The sequence below is a fragment of the Lissotriton helveticus genome, chromosome 10 (genome assembly GCF_964261635.1).
Source record: "Lissotriton helveticus chromosome 10, aLisHel1.1, whole genome shotgun sequence".
NCBI classification, from domain to species: Eukaryota; Metazoa; Chordata; class Amphibia; order Caudata; family Salamandridae; genus Lissotriton; species Lissotriton helveticus.
The window spans coordinates 545,504,676-545,525,764 of NC_136071.1; the positions used below are offsets into that span (position 1 = coordinate 545,504,676).

The following is a 21,089-nucleotide window of genomic DNA, read 5'->3' on the forward strand; positions in this document are numbered from 1 at the left end:
AGAAATCCTTTAAAAATGTTGCATATTTGTTAAAGGAGATCATGGCCAACTGCCACGTTATGTCCTGATCGTCTGTACATACGAGCACAATGCAAGTCAGGCAGAAAGGATAAACCATCTGTCAAAAGAAACTTGACCTGTCTGATGCCCAACTCATTAAGTAGCATTGAAGAGGAACATGAGTTTCCTAAACAATTACCTTTTAGCATGCAGGGTGAAAGACTACAAAGCCCGTCACAGAACGTGGGATTATGAACACATCCAACAAGTGTCACAGCACCTAATCTTAGATAGCTTGTAGGTCTAGTAAATGGAGCCAGGACTTGAAGAGATTGATGCATAGTCACTGCACGTAAGACACAAGGAACTGAAGGACATTTGGAGCAGACCATTCTAAATGTCCATGATTATGTTGAAGAAATGTATGTTATGAGAATGGGTTACTATATTTCTATGGCTGTCTTATAAGAGCGAATTGTTTAGTACATCTTTAATGAAGTACAACTATTGAACAGATTCATACGTTTTCTTCAGTTATTGAACCGATTCATAAGAGTTCTTCAATGATAAAATAACTATCTAGGTACAAAGTTTCCTATATACCAAAATTACATGTATTTTATTTTTAGAAGAAAAAAGTTTTGTAAAAGCGAGATTTAATACAATATTCTTCTAAAACCAATTCCCCCTACACACAGGTATTAAATTGAGCTCAGTCAAAAGCTACAGGCTTTAATTTCCACGAAATAGTTCAGTCATCAGGAGATATTACATGATTCGAATCAGTTCACGTTATCTTCATAAACAAATACAATTGGAATTGAACATTCTTAAACTGTGTTAAGATAATTATGTTCATTTTTTAAATTAACACATAATTGCAACCACTACCAGTTGAAGTTAAACGAAATGAGCTGTGTTTAAACTGTTGGGCTTATTCTTAGGCCATTAACACATGATCGCAGTCATCTAAAACACCTGGTTCCTGGATTCCTCTTCTTCCAGTCTGTTTAATAGTAAAACTTACAATAAAAGAGAAAATATATATAAACATCAAATCAGTAACACAACTCATTATATTTGAAAAGTAGTTAACTACATTTGTGCTGCCAATACTACTAGAGCTACTTCGAGTACATATGTATAGGCAGGCAGTTGGTTTAAATGTATGCCCCCTTACAATTATGAAAGCGTCTCATATACAAGTGAAAGAAAATGCATTTTGTTTTACATTTTAGTTCTCCAGATTCCTTAGCACTTAGTTTTGCCTGATTAGGTAAGACTATGTAATTATTTGATTGCAAAAACCAAAGTTGATGGACAGAATGCAGAACAATGTCATACATTCACCCCAGTACAGAGATCTGGCCTAAATCCATCGTTTTTTTGCACTCCACGCCACCCCAGTTCAGACATGGTCATATGCAAATCAGCCTTGACCCTGTGCCTCATGGGAACAGTCCAGCCCGAACTGCCAAGCCATGTCTTTCCTGGACCGGAATGAAGCATCCTAGGACCGGTTTCTGGCTATCAGCCGTCTTCAGCCAGGATAGCTTGACTCCAGTGGTGTGGAGAGCATGGGACTCACGTCTGAGCATACCCATCCCACTCGGGGTGACGAATGCAAAAACCACAGTTGATGGACAGAATGCAGAACAATGTCATACATTCACCCCAGTACAGAGATCTGGGCCTAAATCCATCGTTTTTTTGCACTCCACACCACCCCAGTTCAGACATGGCCATATGCAAATCAGCCTTGACCCTGTGCCTCATGGGAACAGTCCAGCCCGAACTGCCAAGCCATGTCTTTCCTGGACCGGAATCAAGCATCCTAGGACCGGTTTCTGGCTATCAGCCGTCTTCAGCCAGGATAGCTTGACTCCAGTGGTGTGGAGAGCATGGGACTCACGTCTGAGCATACCCATCCCACTCGGGTGACGAATGCAAAAACCACAGTTGATGGACAGAATGCAGAACAATGTCATACATTCACCCCAGTACAGAGATCTGGGCCTAAATCCATCGTTTTTATACACTCCACACCACCCCAGTTCAGACTTGACCCTGTGCCTCATGGGAACAGTCCAGCCCGAACTACCAAGTCATGTCTTTCCTGGACCGGAATCAAGCATCCTAGGACCGGTTTCTGGCTACAGCCGTCTTCAGCCAGGATTTGCATATGGCCATGTCTGAACTGGGGTGGTGTGGAGTGCAAAAAACGATTGATTTAGGCCCAGATCTCTGTACTGGGGTGAATGTATGACATTGTTCTGCATTCTGTCCATCAACTGTGGTTTTTAGGTCGAGGGACCGTAGCTCTCACTGCGAAGCAGTGAGGGGCGGAGTCCCCAAGAATTCATGTTTTGGAGTTAGGGGCTTTGAACCCGCCTCTCTCCTCCATTCTCCTCCATTGGCTGGCTTCCTAAACGGAGGCCAGCCATTGGAGGAGAAGGGAGTCACTCCAATAAAGCCCCGTCTCTTTCGGATTCAGGGCGTGTTTTTTTTCGTTCGTTAGCCCTGTGACGTCACCCGTCACTCAGAACCCAAAAACACGCCCCAGAATCCGAAATTTTCGGATGTTTGCGGCCGACATTGTTGCCCGGCCGCCGCCGAGTCTTCCAAAATCTTTAAGATGTCCCTGGCCTTAATGCCTCGTCACGGGCAGTAAGCACTTTAAATGTAATTACCAACCACTAGTGACTGGAAGGGTCCTTGGTTTTACTCCTCTAGTTTGACCATCTGCACCTTAGGTCCGTTAATCGGGATTTATTTTTTCAAGCCGTTCTGTGGAATTCCCAGTAGTAAACTCTGGGACTAATCCTCATTGACGTCATTTTAATCCAGATTAGCGGGTCACGGCCACGGTTCCTTTTTAAGTGTCTGAAGAGCAGCGTCTGGGCCCGGGCGGGAGAGGAGGGACAAGGAGTGCGGGTTTGGAAGTCGAAGGAGAGGGAGAGCAATGTGGTGACAATTAAAAGGATCAGTGAAGAGGAGAGTGGTGGGGTAGCGTTAAAGGAAGCAGGAATCCGACAATCAAGGTAGAGTTAGCAAGAGAGGAGACCGAGAGAGGGAAGGGTGAGGAGACGCGTGAGAGGGTGTGCGCAGTGACTGAAGTGGCGGATATATAGTCCGCGCGAAACAGGGGTGAGTTTGGAATGGGAGAGGCATAACACGAAACAGACCCTCGGTATTAGGAGACTAAATTAAAGAATAGTGAGGGCAACAGTGAGAGCCTACGAGGGAGAAGAGTGAGGATCGAGAGAGACAAGATAAAATGACGATTTGACAAAGCAGCACAGGGTAGGAGACGGAGTGACGAAAGAGGAAAAGGTGAGGAGAGGGTGGATAGAAATAAATGTGGCGAGGGAGGAGTGGCTGAAGATTTGAGACCAGTTAAAACTGCAGCACGTGATAGCGAGACGTGTTATGCAGAAGAGAGGGAGAGGAGACATTGGGAAACGCGAGGGGGTTTAAAGGAGGGAGCGCAGGGGTGGGACGGGAATGTGACATTAAGAAAAGAAGGCTGGAGAGCGTTTTGGAAGGGATGGAATACACAGCAACAGAATTACAAGAGACACATTGAGCGCGGCAGTGCATGGTCTCATAGATGGCAAACGGATACACTGACACAGAGACATATACTTCAAAGATACTTATACATAGGTATATACACGACAGGCCTATAAATAGATGCACAAACTGAAACCGACACCCTCCTGTAGTGGCAGGCTGATACATAAATACATATGCAACCACAGATACAGGCACATGGATGGATGGAATAAATATATATATGTGTGTGTTTGGGTGCAGTTAGACGGTGGATTAAGTGAAGGAGTGCACACAACCCGGTACATCACAGATGCCAGGAGTGGCCTCTGGCGGTGCCCACGGATGCCCAGCAGAGGCGGTGCGTCTCCTACGCCGCTCCGGCCTCCCTGAGTTGCAGTGTGCAGTGCAGAGAGCAGACTACCAGCTCTAATGAAGTAACAGCTGCCATCCATCATCTCCCAGACGCCGTCACCGACTGCTAATGCAGTGCGCAGGGCTCGAGGCTGCCCCCAGCCTGCCTTCGCCCGGAGCTTTACTGGGAGACGCGGCCATAGCTCTGCAGAACCTGCACTCTCCCACCATGGCAGGGGAGGGGGTAGGAGGGCAGAGAGTGAGACTCTACTGAATCTGCCCTCATTCACCAGGGCCTGGGAGTGCGGGTGGGGGGTGGGGGCAGAGACTCTACAGAACATGTCCTCTCCCACCAGGGCATTTTTATTTTTATTTTTTGCATATTTATATAGCACGAACTCGAATTGGAGCGCTTTACATGAGCTCCGTATTTACATTACACATTCAGGTACGAGGAGATTAAGTTATTTTTGCCAAGAATCACAGGATGTGGACGCGACCTCAACCCCACCCCCAGCAGAAAGTAACATCTTAAATTGCTCAAATTTGAGGGGAAGAACAGTACGGCAAAATAGGCCCCCTCAAAATCAAATGCCCCATAGAACTATCAACAGTGACTGCCTTTTCTCTCTATTGCTTCTTTCTTTCTTTCCTTCGTTCTTTCTTTCCTCTTCACCCCTCCTACCCTTTGCGCGCATTGTTACGCCACCCCGCTCTCCAATCTGTCTTTCTTATTCTCTCTCACCTCTGTATGTCTGTTTTTCTCACTCAGTTCCCTCTGGCTCTCTCACATCCTCTCTCTCACTCTCTTTTCTCTCGCTGTCATTTGCCAGCGATTAAGCTATTGGCTTTATAAATGACAATGCCATTTGTATATGATTTAAAAAAAAAAAAAAATGCCATGAGCAATGCCAATAGCTCTACTTTTAATCATGCCGAGACCATTGCATTGTAAATGCTTGTTGCATTTGTCACCCCGAGTGGGATGGGTATGCTCAGACGTGAGTCCCATGCGGCTCAGTCGGTGCCGCAGGCACCACAGCCAGCTCCAAACCCACCGGTCCCTGGGCTGAGCGTGACGCCGGAGGAGATAGAGACCTTCCTCATGGCCATGTGGTCCCTCTCTCCTCCGTCTGGTTCCGCGGCGCCCCCACTGGGAGTCCAAGCGAACCCGGGGTCGTGACTCCGGTCCCGACGCCGCAGATTCCCGCTGGATCCGCTTCCGGATCCCGGTCGCTGCTGGTCGACCTTACGACCTCACCGGCGTCGACCAACAGGGTGTTGCCCCCGGCGCCGTCCCTGATCCCTCCCTCGGTCCGGATCGGGTGTCGACCAACGCCGCATTAGACGCCGGCTGAAGACCCCTTCTTCTTTGATCTGGCTCCATCCTTTCAACCTGAATATCAGGAGATAGAGGACGAGGGGGATTGGGAGGGGTCTGAGGACCCTCTGACACGGGAGTGACAGTCATTTCAGGACTGGGCAGGCCTGCTAGGGGAAGCCAGTGGTCTCGACACCTCACCTGACACTAGTTTTGTCTCCCCTCCTATTGTGGCTAAGGAGTAGGGGGCTGCTTATAGTTTGGTGCTGACGAGGGCCTTGGCTGTTGAGCTCCCCGTCGCGACTGTGAGGTCTAACATCCTCACTGAGGTCCTTAAACCGCAGACAGGCTCTCCGTAGCCTCTACTGCCGTTTAATGAGGCTCTCATGGAAGTCCTGTTGGGCACCTGGTCCAGGCCCGCTACAGGTCCCCCTGTAGATAGGATCGTCTCCAGGCGCCTGTAGATAGGATCGTCTCCAGGCGCCACCACCCAGCTCCGGGTGACCCTAGCTTCCTGTCCACCCACCCCACCCCTGAGAGCCTGGTTATCCAGGCCTCTACCTCCCAATCCGCATTCCCGACTGCACCACCAGATCGGGAATCCAAAAGGTATGAACAGTTTGGCAAGAAGCTGTTCTCCTCCCTCAGTTGTGGACTGCGGTCAGTCAACACCGCTTGCCTTTTGGGCCGTTCTACCCACTCTCTGTGGGATACATTTGCGGCCGTGCTGCCAGAGTGCCCGGAGGGGGACCGGGCGAAGCTCGCTCAAGCCCTCGCGGAGGGAAGAGACGCAGCACGGTACTCCATACGATGTGGGCTGGATACCACGGACTCGCTGGGCAGGGCGATGTCAATGACGGTGGTGGTTCGCCGCCACGCCTGGCTGCGGTCCGCCAACTTCTCGGCTGATGTCCAGAACACCATCAGGGACATGCCGTTTGATGGCAGCCACCTCTTTGGTGGCAAAGCAGATCATGCGCTTGAACGCTTCAAGGACTCCAGGGCTGCGGCCAAGTCCTTGGGCCTCTCTGGCCAGCGTCAGCAGCAGTCTGCCTTTCGCTCCTTTTGTGGCCAAGGAAGGGGCGCCCCTTCACGTCCTGCCAGCCACGGGCCGCAGTCTAACATCCAGCGCGGCGGTGGACGTGGTAACCGCCGTGGCGGTGCCACTGGACATTAGCGCGGCCAGTCCACATCCACCCCCGCAGCATCCGCCTCAAAGCCCTCCTAGTCTGAGCTTTCGGGCCCATTCAACGCTAGTGGGGGGCAGGGTCCGCCATCACCTCCTCCACTGGTGCACCATCACTTCGGACAGGTGAGTGCTGCAAAATCGTCCGAAGGGGCTACTCCCTCTCCTTCGAGGTGACCCCTCCAGCCATGCCACCGCAGTACCACCGCCTGTCGGGGGATCACTTGCAACTTCTTCAAGAGGAAGTGTCGGCCCTCTTGGCCAAGGGGGCCATCGAGAGCGTTCCTGGTCCAGAAGTAGGATGTGGTAGCAATTCCCACTACTTTCTGGTTCCCAAGAAGGGCAAAGGGGGCCTACGCCTTATCTTGGACCTACGCAACGTCAACGGCTTCCTCCGGAAAGAGAAGTTCAAGATGCTAACTCTGGCTCAGGTCTTAACTGCCCTGGACCCCGGAGACTGGATGTTAGCGTTGGACTTGCAGGACGCGTATTTCCACATCCCCGTCCTGCCGGCCCACCGGTGTTACCTGTGGTTCATGGTAGGTCACGGGCACTTCCAGTTCACCGTGCTCCCCTTTGGCCTTACCAGCACCCGCGGGTGTTCACGAAAGTGATGGCGATGGTCGCAGCTCATCTGCGCAGGTTAGTGGTGTCAGTCTTCCCCTACCTCGACGACTGGTTGTTGAAAGCAGGCTCGCCCCAGGCAGTCGTCAGCCACCTTCAGACTACGGCCGACCTCCTGCATTTGCTGGGGTTTTCTATCAATGTGCAGAAGTCACAACTTTGTTCCTCTCAAAAGCTCCTCTTCATCGGAGCGGTTCTGGGTTCGGCGCAGTTTCGGGTTTATCCTCCCGAACAGCGTGTTCGGGATATTCAGGCTCTGGTTCTGATCTTTCGGCCTTTATCCCGGGTCTCGGTCAGGTTGACGCTGATGGCCTCCTGCATCCTTCTGGTGCATCACGCCATGTGGCGGATGCCGGCTCTTCAGTGGGCCCAGCATCAGGGCAACCTGTCTGACCATGTCCTGATCTCGGAGGGCACTGCCAGACAGTTGCAGTGGTGGCTCACAGACCGCGATTGGGTCAGCGGCAGATCCCTCTCCCTTCCCCAACCGGAGCACGTAGTTGTGATGGATGCGTCCCTCTTGGACTGGGGGGCCACATGGGAGAGGCGGAGATCACAGGACTCTGGTCTCCGGCGGAGCCCCGGCTCCACATTAACCTTCTAGAGCTGCGGACGATCCGGCTTGCACTGAAGGCATTCCTTCCCTCTCTCTGGGGAAGTGTAGTGCAGGTGTTCACGGACAACACCACCGCCATGTGGTACTGCAACAAACAGGGCGGGGTGGGGTCGTGGACCCTTTACCAGGATGCTCTGGCAATGGCTGGAACCCTAGGGCGTCACCCTGGTGGTTCAACACCTGGCAGGTTCCTTGAACGCCAGGGCGGACAAACTCAGCCGTCGGTGCATGATGAATCACGAATGGCGTCTGAACTCTGATGTGGCGCAAGGCCTCTTCCAGCAGTGGGGAGAGCCTTGGTTAGATCTCTTCGCCACAGAAGAGAACGCGCAATGTCATCAGTTCTGCGCGTTGGAATTTCCAAGGTGGCGCTCGCTCTGAGACGCTTTTCGTTGTGAGTGGAGCTGCGGTCTATTGTACGCCTATACCACTTCTGCCCAGAGTGCTGAAGAAGATCAGGCGAGATCGGGCCCAAGTCATCCTTGTGGATCCGGACTGGGCGCGAAGGTACTGGTATCGCGAGCTACTCAGCATGTCAGTCGATCCCCCGATTCGTCTGCCTCTTCAGGAGGACCTTCTGTCGCAGCAGCAGGGGGCGGTCCTCCACCCAAACCTGTCCAGTCTCCACCTCCATGCGTGGAGATTGAGCGGCGACAGTTGAGGCCATTTGACTTGCCTCCTGAAGTCTGTGAAGTGATTCTGGCAGCCCGGCGTCCCTCCACGAAAACGGTATACGCCTGCAGGTGGAACAAATTTGTTGCATGGTGCACAGCAAAGGCTGTGGATCCCCTTTCTGCCCCTCTTTCAGAGGTTCTCCTCTTTCTCTTGCCCAGCAGGGCTCTGCTCTGGGCACTAGCAAAGGCTACCTCTCTGCCATTTCGGCCTTCTTAAGGCTTCCTGATCAGCCTTCTCTTTTCAAGTCCCCAGTTGTAAATAGGTTCTTGAAAGGCATCACTCACATGTTTCCTCCTGTTCCTTTTGTGATGCCTCAGTGGGACTTGAACTTGGTTCTGACCTTTTTGATGTGTGCTCCTTTCGAGCCACTTCACAATTGCCCTCTTCGTCTTCTGACTCCTAAGACTGCATTCCTGGTTGCCATCACCTCTGCCAGGAGAGTGAGTGAGCTCCAGGCTCTTTCTTCTAAACCTCCTTTCCTTTCTGTCCATCCGGATAAGGTTGTTTTAAGAACGCGTCCCTCTTTCCTGCCCAAGGTAGTCACAGCCTTCCACATCGGGCAGTCTATCACCTTGCCCACCTTCTATCCGCCTCCACATCCCTCGAAAGAGGAAGAGAGGCTCCACCGTCTGGACCCAAAACGTGCGCTCTCTTTCTATCTGGATCGCACACGCCAGTTCCGGGTGGATGACCAGCTCTTTGTTGGTTACTTGGGCGTGAAGAAGGGACGGGCGGTGCACAAACAGACCATCTCTCGGTGGGGCGTTTTGTGCATCAAGGTATGCTACTCTTTGGCTAGAAAGGAGCCTCCTGTTGGGATGAGGGCCCATTCCACTCTGGCCACGGCGGCTTCTACTGCCCTGGGTCGGGGAGTCCGCTTGCAGGACATCTGTCAGGCAGCTGCGTGGGCCTCGCTGCACACGTTTGCTAAACACTACTGCCTGGACAGCCAAGTCTGGAGAGATGGCTTCTTTGGCCGTTCCATTCTCCAGGACTTTCTGGTGTGATCTTGGTTCGCAGACCCACCACCGGGGTTTCTATTGCTGGGGTATCTATTCTTAGGTAAGGAATCTAACTAACGTGTTTCTTTCAGATGAACAAGTTACTTACCTTCGGTAACAATGTATCCGTGAGAAACATTAGTTAGTTAGATTCCTTACCGCCCCACCCATCCTCCCCGTTCTGCGAACCGATATCTAGGGTTAAGGTCACCCCTTTCAGGGCCCTAGTTTCATGGCACCAGTGTTGGTTTTTATCATGGCTCTGCGTTTCTGGCGCGGAAAAGCTGTGTATAAGAACTGACGTCAGCGTGCGAGGGCGGCGTCTAAGTACTCCGACGTCATCCCGGCGCCAACGACGCAGACGACGGACGCGGTGCCGCAGACGACGCCTACCGACGCGCAGGGGTAATGCTACGCAAACTTTTCCAGATCCAGTCTGACGCCTAGGGGTTATTCTAAGGTAAGGAATCTAACTAACTAATGTTTCTTACAGATACATACTTACCGAAGGTAAGTAACTTGTTCGTTGATGTGCTAATCTCTAAATTAGATAGACAGCGCCACCATGTTGCAGACTGTCACAAGCACCGGTGTTGATATTTAAGTGCCGGTGCTGAGCACCGGAAACCACCGTCTCAAATTAAACAGTGGTTCAAACATTTTAGAAATCTATTGGCTGTCATTGGTACCTTATCCATCTAATAAGCCGATCTGCGCACACCTCAAGGATTGTCTTTTCATTTTTCTAAGACCAACCTTCTTCTAATCAATCAAAATTCCCCAATCATTAAAAAAGAACATAAGAAAACAATCCTGACTGTTTAAGTGTGGCTCAACAAAATAGACCTTGAGGGTTATTTGTTATCTGTTAACTCTTTTACAGCGGAATGCCAATATATGTCTTGTCGATCGTTTTCCAGAAGTTTAAAAAAATATATTTATCCTTATTTCTTTGATAAAAAATTAATTCCATGATACGAAGCCTGAACTGAAATGTCACTTTCCATCGCGATCACCCCTCCCAGTATTCCTCAATTATCCCAATCATTCCTATTTATTTAGATCTCACTTACTTCGATAATTTGTGTTTCATAAAGGAATCAACTCTACATATTTTCTGAACCCATCTGTTAAGCCACTCTCACTTTGTATCAAAAGTCACTAGAATTGTATCAGATTTTTACTTTCTCCAAGCGCCTCCATGAACATCTACTGACTCGACCAACCGCAGAAGAAACCCAATCTAATGATACCGCATTTTTAAGCCTGGTAGGATCTGTACACTTTTGAGGTCTTTTCCTGTCAATTTGCATGCTACAAATTGTTCTATTTCTAACTGTAAAAAGTGTTAGTCGACCTAATTGTGCTATAAATTCAAATCTATCCTTCTAAGTCATTAACCAGTCACAACGTCATCCCAAATAGTCAGTAGAAAACTTTAAAATTGTCAAAGTATTCGGAAACCTCACTCTGCAAAGATCAAAACTAGTATAAACAAAACCGTTAGAACACAGTTGACTAAGTATAACTTCAACTAATTGTGGTTGAAATTATGTGCTAAACATTTAAAAACAAACATAACTATCTAAACACAATTTATGATCTCCAAAATTGTATCTTTTATAGAGTCACATGCTTTTTTTTAATATTTCTTTTTATTGAAAGCAAAACATGTACAAAACATAGGAATGCAATGACTCTACGAGGGCCGATCATATCATCAAACATTACAATAAACAATACATTGATGGTGGAAGGGGGGGAGGAGAAGAGATCACAGAAATCCCTCTATATCGGTTCCAAGGGCCCCAAACCTTATGCCATTTCCGGGGGCGACCTCGAGCCAAGTACACTGTTTTTTCCCGGAACATGCACCAATCCATGTTTTCTACCCACACCTCAAGAGTAGGAGGCCTCTAGGACTCCCACAACTGTGCGATGTTCCGTTTGGCAATCATGGCCCCTAGCGTCACCCATTGAGTCTGTGCCACATTATGATCAGTGGGCTCCCAAACATTCAACAAGCAGCGTCTGGCCTCCGGTAGGAGAGCCACGCCTGTGACCTCCTGCATAACCTCATGGACCTTACTCCAATAGTCAAGCACTTCCCGACATTCCCAGATGATATGGAGGAACGTCCCAACTGTCCGCAACCCCTTGACACAGACCCTCCTCAGAAAAGCCCAGACGGGGACCCGTGACGTATACCCTATGTAATATTTTGAGCTGGACTAATCTTAGTCGAGCTGGAATCGCGACCTCCTTCTGTGAGGAGATCGCCGATTGCCAGTCTTCATCACCAGCTCAAGGCCGTCACGGGTCCACTGATCACGCAGTTGCAATAGAAGGTCTGCCCTATGATTAATCAGTTTCTTGTATACCAGGGAAATGGTACTATCAGGTATATAGCCATCCAAGACACGATCCTCTAACGGAGTAGACTCCGGTATCTCCTCCCCCTCCTGGAAAACGGACATTAACGCATGCCGAACCTGAGCATAACGGAAGTACTCCGTCCCTCCCAACTCAAACTCGGTTTGCAAGGCTGCGAACGATTTCACCTGTCCCTTCACCCACAGGTCTCCCACCTTGGAGATGCCAATGAGATCCCACTTGTTAAATCCTTTAGTGTTCCACAGTTTACCAAACTTGTCAGAGCCGAAAAGCGGGTTAGCCAAAGTCAGACGGTCCTTCCACCCTAACGAACTGGTAGCGTTGCGCCAGGTCCGCACAGCCGTCTTGGTTGGCCCTGTCAAAGTCATCATCACAGATTTAGAGTACAACGCTCTATAATAATTGCCACCAGGAAGTAACCACCTATCCATGGCGAAACCAGGATTTAACTCGGGGCCGTACATACCGTGATTGATGGCTCCCAACTGCGAAGCCCAATAATATCTCTTAATATCAGGGAGAGCGATGCCCCCATCATACCACGGGAGCGTTAATTTAGCCAGCACAATACGTGGTCTACCATCCCACAACAACTTCCGCTGTAGATCCTCCACCAAGCAAAAGTAACTAGCTGGGACTATATCAAGCGTGTTCTGAAGGGCATACAGAAAACAAGGGAGTGACATCATTTTGAAAAGGGCCGCTCGCCCCAGCATTAACAGTGGGAGTTTCCGCCAGCCCGCAACATCTCGCTTTAGTCGAGTCAAAGGAGGGAGAAGGATCCTCTCGTATCGAACCGCGGGGTCCATCCAACATAAATTCCGAGATATTTGAACCCCTCTTGTGTTATTTGGATAGGACAGTTACGCGGTAGGGTCGATGTCTCGCCACTAAGAACGTACAGATAGGATTTCGCCCAGTTAATGACCAAGCCCGAGTTTCTACCAAAGGAGGCCAGAACATCACAGAGCACTATTAAAGATTTCCTGGGGGAGGTCAAATACAGCAAGATGTCGTCTGCATATAATGATACGATCTTCAAACTGCGGAGACCAATTAATACCCCTCATTGAGGGCTCCCAGCGGATCCAAGCCGCGAGAGGCTCAAGGTCCAACGCGAATAAAAGAGGAGATAGCGGGTAACCCTGGCGAGTACCCCGCCCGAGACAAAATGGCTCTGAGAAGCGACCATTACCACTATCTGGGCAAGAGGGTCTGCATAAAGAAGACGCACCCAGCTAATAAAATCTGAACCGAAACCAAATTTAGCTAGCACCGCCCACAAATACGGCCATTCAACGTTGTCAAACGCCATCGTGGCATCTATTGACGCCAACATGGCCGGTTCAAGCAGCGTCGAGGCCCTCTCGAGCGCCCCATGCAGGCGCCTAAGGTTCAACGCCGTATTCCTGTGCGGGATAAAGCCAGATTGATCTGGGTGAACCAGATCGCTAATAACCTTTATCAGTCTATTAGCCAACAACTTAGCAAGAATCTTAGGTTCTGTATTTAACAATGAGATCGGCCGATACGAAGCACACCTATTCCTCGGTTTTCCTTCCTTATGAATTACTACTATCGATGCCAAACTCTGGTCACGTGGGAGGAGACAACGATCCCGGGACTCTAAGAACATGTCTCTCAAATACGGAGCAATCCTATCCGGGCGAAGCTTGTAAAGCTCAATCGGGAGACCGTTGAGACCCATCGCCTTGCCAGAGTTCAGGGTGCGCATTGCTAACGCTACCTCATCTGCCGTGATCTTACCATCCATAAGGTCCCGGCCCGCCTCAGACAGGCACGGGAGCGCAATATCTCGCAACAACAAACATGAGTCCTCCTCCGGTCTATCCGACACGGAAGAGTACACAGAGCGAAAATGATCAGCGAAGCATGCCACTATCTCTTGCGGGTCGGTGACCAGAGCCCCACCCTCTATCTCGATTTCCGGTACCACACGACTAGCCCTGTCCTTTCTGTCCAACCATGCAATTAATTTGCCAGCCTTGTCCCCAACGTCAGAGACGCCCCTGTTGTTCCCGACTAAGGGCCTTCGCACCATCCGTTACCAACGTTTTATAGTCCAGCTGCTTCAAATGCAGGACATGCAGTCTAGAGTGGGTGACCTCTTGTTCTAATTCCAAATCGGCTATCTCCGTCTCTATCCTCACCACATCCTCTTCCTTCTGTTTTTTAACACCAGCAATTAAAGAGAGAGCCTGACCCCTAATTACTGTCTTGAAAGCCTCCCACAACGATATCGAGGAAGAAACCTAACCCTCATTCTCCCGGAAATAATGTTCCAATGCCTTAACTAGTGCACTGCGAGTTTTGGGATTACGAAGATACCAAGGGTTAATAGGAGCTATCCTCCCCTCAGAGCCCGACGCCAGTTGAAACCGAAACCAAAGCGGGGAGTGATCGGAAATGCCCCGAGCCATATGTCTGACCTCCGCAAAATAGGACGCCTGTGCAGCCGGCACGAACACATAGTCTATCCTGGAGAGACTACCATGGGCGCCAGAATGAAAAGTATATTGCTGTTGAGTAGTATGAAGCAACCTCCAGCAGTCCACCAGACCCATCGTGTCAATGAAGTCAGGCAGCCAGCCATGAGCCCCCCTGAGATCCCTCGGTGGATGCCTATCTAACACCATTTACCACTGCATTAAAATCACCACCCAGAATCAGAAACCCCCCAGGGAGATCGAGTAGAACCCGTCCCAGGTCAGAAAAGGTAGTAGACTGCAGCCCAGGAGGAACATAAACAGATACCAGGGAAAGTATGTGGCCCTCCCACCGTCCCGTTACAGCAACATAGCGCCCTCTCTCATCAAGGACCGTTGACTCCACCTCGAATGGAAGAGAGTTCTTAAGAAGGATTCCAACCCCCCCGGGATCCGGAAGAAAACCCAGCATGAGCCACCAAACGATATCCCTTTCTATTCATGGCGTAACTTGTATTACCAACCAAGTGGGTTTCTTGAAGTAAAACCACGTCCGGAGAGTGCCGTTTCAGGAGTTGCAACACCACCCCACGTTTAATCTCGTCTCCCAACCCATTAACATTCCAGCTCATCAACCTCAACCCCCTACCCCCATCATGAAACAGAAAGAGAACCCACCCCCTCTCCGAGTCTAGCACCTCAATAAAAATGTCTTGCAATAAAGCGCCTTGCTGAATAACGAAACCGAAAACCAACACCCCCTCACCACCCCCTTCAAAACAACCCGTTGCAATACCCCCCACCCTGCACCCCTGCTTCCGACTATAGATCCACCCCAACTCGCAGTGTGCCTGTCGCCCCCACATCAAACTAAACTACAAAAAGTTAAGCTGAAGAGGAGAGACACCCTCCGGCAGCCCAGTGACCCCCCCCCATGCCATCTGCGTGAAAATGCACATAGAGATTAGAACCACCACAATAGGACATACCCTAGCGACCCCAGGAACCAGACAATTGATACTTAGTTTTACTCCATATTTCCACCCTTAGCACCACCAGATTGTCTCCCCAGATCTTGCTGGGCCGGCAAAGTGTCTAACCAATCGGCCACCACTTCGGGCTTGTCAAAGAAATAGGTCCATTCGTCATGTTCGGTCCTTAACTTGGCCGGGAAAAGCATGGCATATTTGAGACCCATATCACGAAGTCTCTTCTTCACCCCCAGAAAACTGAGTCTTTGTTTTTGGACCGCTTGAGTGAAGTCCGGATAAAAGCTGACAGAAGAGTTCTCGAACTTCAAGGGCCCACCCGCTCGGGAGGCCTGGAGAATAGCGTCTCTGTCTCGAAAGTTAAAGATCCGCGCTATTATAGGCCTCGGCGGGGCGCCCACTTTCGGTCTTCCACCAGGGACCCTGTGGGCTCGCTCCACGGTAAAGAATTTACTCAGTCCCTTGGGCTTTAGCTGGTTGATGATAAGGTCTTCATCAAAAAGATCAGTCGCTTGATCCTCCGCCTTTTCCGGAACTCCAATTATACGGACATTATTCCTTCGGGCCCTCCCTTCAAAGTCCTCAAGGCGACGGACAACAATATCATTCAAGAAAAGATTAACTTTTTAGATGTTTATGTACAACATGAAGATGGCAAGTTATGTGTGAATCTATATTCAAAACCTACAGATCGCAACACCCTATTACACTTTACGAGCTGTCACTCACATACCATGAAAGAAAATCTACCATACGGGCAATTTCTCCGGGTTCGGAGAAATTGTAGTAGTAAAGAAAATTATTTCCATAATGCTGAAAAACTAAAAGACAAATTAATACACCGGGGTTACCCTAGAAAATTAGTCAAAACAGCTCTAAAGAGAGCGTGGTATACCCAGAGAGAGGCACTCATGACTCCAAAAACTAAGGAAAAAGACACCCCCTTGACATGTGTTTTGACCTTCGACCCTAGGGCTAATAGAGTTAAGAAGATTATCCAAAAGAATTGGAAATTGATTGAACAACTAGGTATACCCCAACCTTTGTTCGCTTTCAAAAAGGGTCAAAATATTCGGAACCAACTAGTAAGGGCTACTACAACTGCTAGACCGCCATCCACACTAGGGACCAGAGAACTTCTGGGCCTGCCCGCAGTGATTGGACACTTTAGATGTCAAAACTGTGCTGCATGTGAGCTGACAAATGACACTAAAGAAATCATGATAAACGGGAACACACACATTCAAAAAGGCTTCTCAAATTGTAATTCAAAAAGCCTGATTTATTGTATAAAGTGTCCGTGTAATAAATTTTACATCGGCCAGACAATCCAAACTGTAAAATCTAGAATTTTGCAGCATAAATCAAGAATCAAATGTAAAGCCACAGGGGCCCCTTTGGTTAGCCATTTCCTGATGTACAACCATACTGAAAAAGATTTAGAATGGTCAGTACTATGTAAAGTGACCGGTACCAACAGAGGAGAGACCTAAATTAACCTTAACCGCCTAGAGGCAAGACTAATAGAGAAGTATCAAACATCCAAGACTGGTCTTAATGACAGGGATGAGATGTGGGCCTTGCTTCTATGACTATAGACTACCCTAGAAAATAATTATGGGTTTGGACGTGCTTAACATGTTATGCTGCATCTATGTTTTGAAAAAAGTTGAGATGTTTAGGAATACCTTGATTTGATGCATGTAAATAATGTGTACTGATAATTTATTCGCTGTTCTTAAATCAATAATATCCCTCCTGTACAGGTGGTCTGTATATAAATAGAATGTGAGAGGTTGGCAATCACTTGGATTATAAGGTTTTATTTACTTTAGTCGTTCCCTAGATATTCTTTCCTAATTTGGTTACCTTAAATGTTCGTCCCCTCTATGACTAATAACAATTGGGTTGAAAGAAGATTAGGGCCAGGTTGATACTGACATACGCTCTCCTCTTCCTTTTTGCAATAAAACCTGTATAATTTGTCTTTTTCCTGGTTTCAACATACGTAATGGGTGAAGTCTTCGCTCCCCTGAACATTTTAACGGGCAGATTTATAGTTCTCTGTTGTTCTACAAGTTGGCCTGCGGAGTTGTTAGTCGCATAGAGTCCTTCCTTTGTGTTTACCAATATGTACAATATGTAGCGATAGACAGCGCATGTCCCGGTGTATGGGCGAGTGACGTAATGAGGTATTCACTATAGAGGGCAGGGATTCGGCGGAGTCCGCCGCTTATTTCTATCCCGGAAGCCGTCGTAGAGAAGACTCTTCCGTGTTCACGTGAGGAGTTGGTGATTTGGTCCCGTATCGCGGAAAGGGAGACTAGTCGATTGAAGGTGAGCACCCTGGACTTGATCCTTATGCCAGTAGAGTAATTTTAACCATCGGAAATAGAGAGGCGAGACCTACTGGAACGTTTGTTCGTTTTAGGTGACGCTGCATCTGCACTAATGAAAATGGGAGCTGTGGCCCCTTAAAAGTTGGTAAGACTTCATCGTTGTTGGGAATGACAATCCCCTTGTTCTTAACTGAAACCGGTAAAAATGTCATTGTTGGACGTGATTATTTGATTATACAGGAGGCAGATACCTGCTGGGTTGAAGAATTTCCCCTTCCCCTTCCAGCGCTGTAATTGTTGCTAAGATGCCTCATTTCCGGTATAAGTTATATACCCAGAGTGATTGTCTTAATGTATGTGGTCAGTGCTTGAGAGAGACTTGGATGAGGCTCCCCTCACGTTTGGGTGATAAGGGCTATAATGGTCTTTAGTGATTTTTAGTGATTTGATTTTCCTTTGATGTAGTAATATCTGGAACACGAGATGTTCAATGTATCTGTGCCACTATCGGTGTTTCTATTATAAGGGTTGCCATTTACCTCGAGGGTTTATACTCTAAATATACTTTACCAAACTGCTTTTATTAGTTTGAATTCCTTTTTTGAGTTGTGTGTCCTCGTATGTAAATATATCTATTCTGATAAAACATTCATAGCCAATATACATTTTTATTCATAGGATTCTTATGGTTAAATTGCCCTAAAGTCCTGAAGAGGCCTGTACTAGGAAAAAGGCTGAAGCGCGTCGACTGCATATATAAAGGCATCAACATAAGAAATTTGAGATACTGTTTATGATAATACATAGATAAGGAGCTTGATATAGAACGAAGGGAGAAAGGAATTGACCCTTGGAAGCCCTAATAATCTTTATGTTGATAACCGAATATAGGGAATGCTGTGACATAATTAGTAGTCAACGTCCTTCTACTGAACTATTTACGGGCTGTTTAGACCAACAAATTGTTTGTTTTTGAAAATAATTGTCTTTTGTTTGTATTGTATAAATTGTGTACCTTTGTGTTGGCAAAATAAGTGTTACTACTAAAAACACAAGAAAAATGAGCTTTAAGAAATAATAAATAGTCTTGATAATCCCTTTAAGAGTGATTCATGTATTTTTAGCTTATGTAGGAATAAAGTACCGTGATTCAATTGAGATTTATTTGTGATCATCAGTTTAGGTCAGGAAAGGACAATTAGCAGTGTCTTTTCCATAATTTAGTTATAGCTTACACAAAACGGTACCATAGGCATTATTTTTGTTTTACTTACCTTTTCCCAGATGCCTGTGGGTTATTCGGTTTCCCCTGTCTATAAATAGAACAATATCATTCGAGGCCCTCAAGTTTCGGACCTCGGTCTGCAACTCGACGACGTCATCCGTTAGACTCGATGTCTTAACATCTAACGATTTGACCTTCTCATTTGTCTTTGTAAGGTCCGTGCGAATCAGATTCACATCAATAGCCACCGTATCCAACTTATGTGCCAGGGTCGCCATCTGCTTCCCGAGGGATGACCTAATACCGTCAATGGCAGCCATAACATCCTGCAACGTCAGTTTGGTTGCCGGAGCCGCGAAATCCTTCGCCTCCTCCTGCAACCTACCCGGTCCACTGGGCGACCCTTTAACTTGGACATATCGATCCATGACATTGGACTGGGTATATCCACCTCTTCTGGTGGTTTTCAGCTTCTGCTTGTCCCCCTCCGGTTTGCTCGCCATTTCAGGACAGTCCCAAGTCGGGAGAAGGGGGGAACCAGTCTCCTGTCTAGCAGGCAAAAGATAGGATCTATCTGCCAGGATATGCTCCCAATGTCTCTTGTCCGCTTAGATGTAAAGAATGGAGAGTACAAAACGGCCCTCAGGCTACGCACTCAAATTAGCCCAGAAAAAAGGGACAGCGTGACCCCTAGGCTAAAGTCCGACACCTCGTATATTGTCCGAAACGCTCAAGCACCATCAGGGGTATAAGCCGTCGCCACAGTGAGGCATCTTCCGATTCAAAGACCAGTCCAAGTGCCAAAACCGAAAGTGAAAGTGAGACTGGACCGGTCACCTCGGCGAACCTGTGCCGATGTTGTTCAATTACACCTCGGGCACCACACTAACTCAAGCGCCGGGCATCCAGGAGACGTGGGCCGCAGACTTCTCCACACCACAACTCCGGCTCTCGGGGTCCGATTGGGACGCGGTTTTTAGCTTTCACTGCTCCGGTGGTTCATCTACTCGGAGATGTCAACAGCAAACAGGATCAATGACAGGATATATGCGGGAGGGTACGAGGGTCTCAGGAGCCCCTTGCTCACGCGGTTATCTTGGATGCATGCGAAGTTCCTCCTCTATATAGATTCGCATGCTTGAATCTTCCCAGTTGTCATCGTGGGAGTCACACGGTAACCATAAAATAGCAGTATAAAAGCTAAAAGGACAATCTCCCTTGAGTCCACAGTATTTAGTAACCAGTTAGCCTCATTAAAGAACATCCAAACTCCAGCCAATCACATCGCAGACCCCTGAGTATCCATCAATCAATCAATCATACCATTTGTATAGCGCACTACTCACCCGGGAGGGTCTCAAGGCGCTTAGAGGAAGGGGTATGCTACTGCTCGAACAGCCAGGTCTTGAGTTGTCTCCTGAAGGCGAGATGGTCCTGGGTCAGCCGAAGGTGGATGGGGAGGGAGTTCCATGTCTTGGCGGCCAGGTAAGAGAAGGATCTTCCTCCGGCGGTGGCTCTTCGGATGCATGGTACGGCGGCGACGGCGAGGCTGGTGGACCGTAGCTGGCGGGTGGGCGTGTAGAAGGTCATGCGGTCGTTGAGGTACTTGGGGCCCAGGTCGTGGAGAGATTTGTGTGCGTGGGTGAGGAGCCGGAACGTGATCCTCTTGTTGACGGGGAGCCAGTGCAGGTTCCTCAGGTGGCTGGAGATGTGACTGCGTCGGGGGACATCCAGGATGAGTTGGGCGGAGGCGTTCTGGATGCGCTGGAGTCTTTTCTGTAGCTTGGCTGTGGTTCCGGCATAGAGGGCGTTTCCGTAGTCCAGTCGGCTGGTGACGAGTGCCTGGGTGACCGTCTTCCTGGTCTCGGTCGGGATCCAGCGGAAGATCTTGCGAAGCATACGCAGGATGTTGAAGCACGATGAGGAGACGGCGTTGACTTGTCTGGTCATCGAGAGGGAGGAGTCCAGGATGAAGCCCAGGTTGCGCGCGTGGTCGGCTGGCTTGGGTGCGGTGCCCAGGGCTGGGGGCCACCAGGAGTCGTCCCAGGCGGAGGGCGACGATCCTAGGATGAGGACTTCCGTCTTGTCCGAGTTCAGTTTCAGGCAGCTGTCCTTCATCCATTCGGCGACGTCTTTCATCCCTTCGTGTAGGCAGGTTCTGGCGGTGTCGGGGTCTCTGGTGAGGGAGAGGATCAGCTGGGTGTCGTTGGCGTAAGAGATGATGTTGAGGTTGTGCTGGCGTGCGATGGCTGCAAGAGGTCTCATGTAGACGCTGAAGAGGTTGGGGCTGAGTGAAGATCCTTGCGGAACGCCGCAGATGACTTTGGTGGCCTTGGAGCGAAACGGGGGGAGGCGGGCTCTTTGTG

At 48.9% G+C, this 21,089-nt stretch overlaps 1 protein-coding gene across 2 annotated transcripts in view; it reads left to right on the top strand.

Moving 5' to 3' along the window:
- The window catches only part of INTS15 (integrator complex subunit 15), a 199,228-nt gene that overhangs the window by 102,551 nt on the left and 75,588 nt on the right, over positions 1 to 21,089 (top strand). The gene's annotated exons all lie outside the window — the stretch shown is intronic.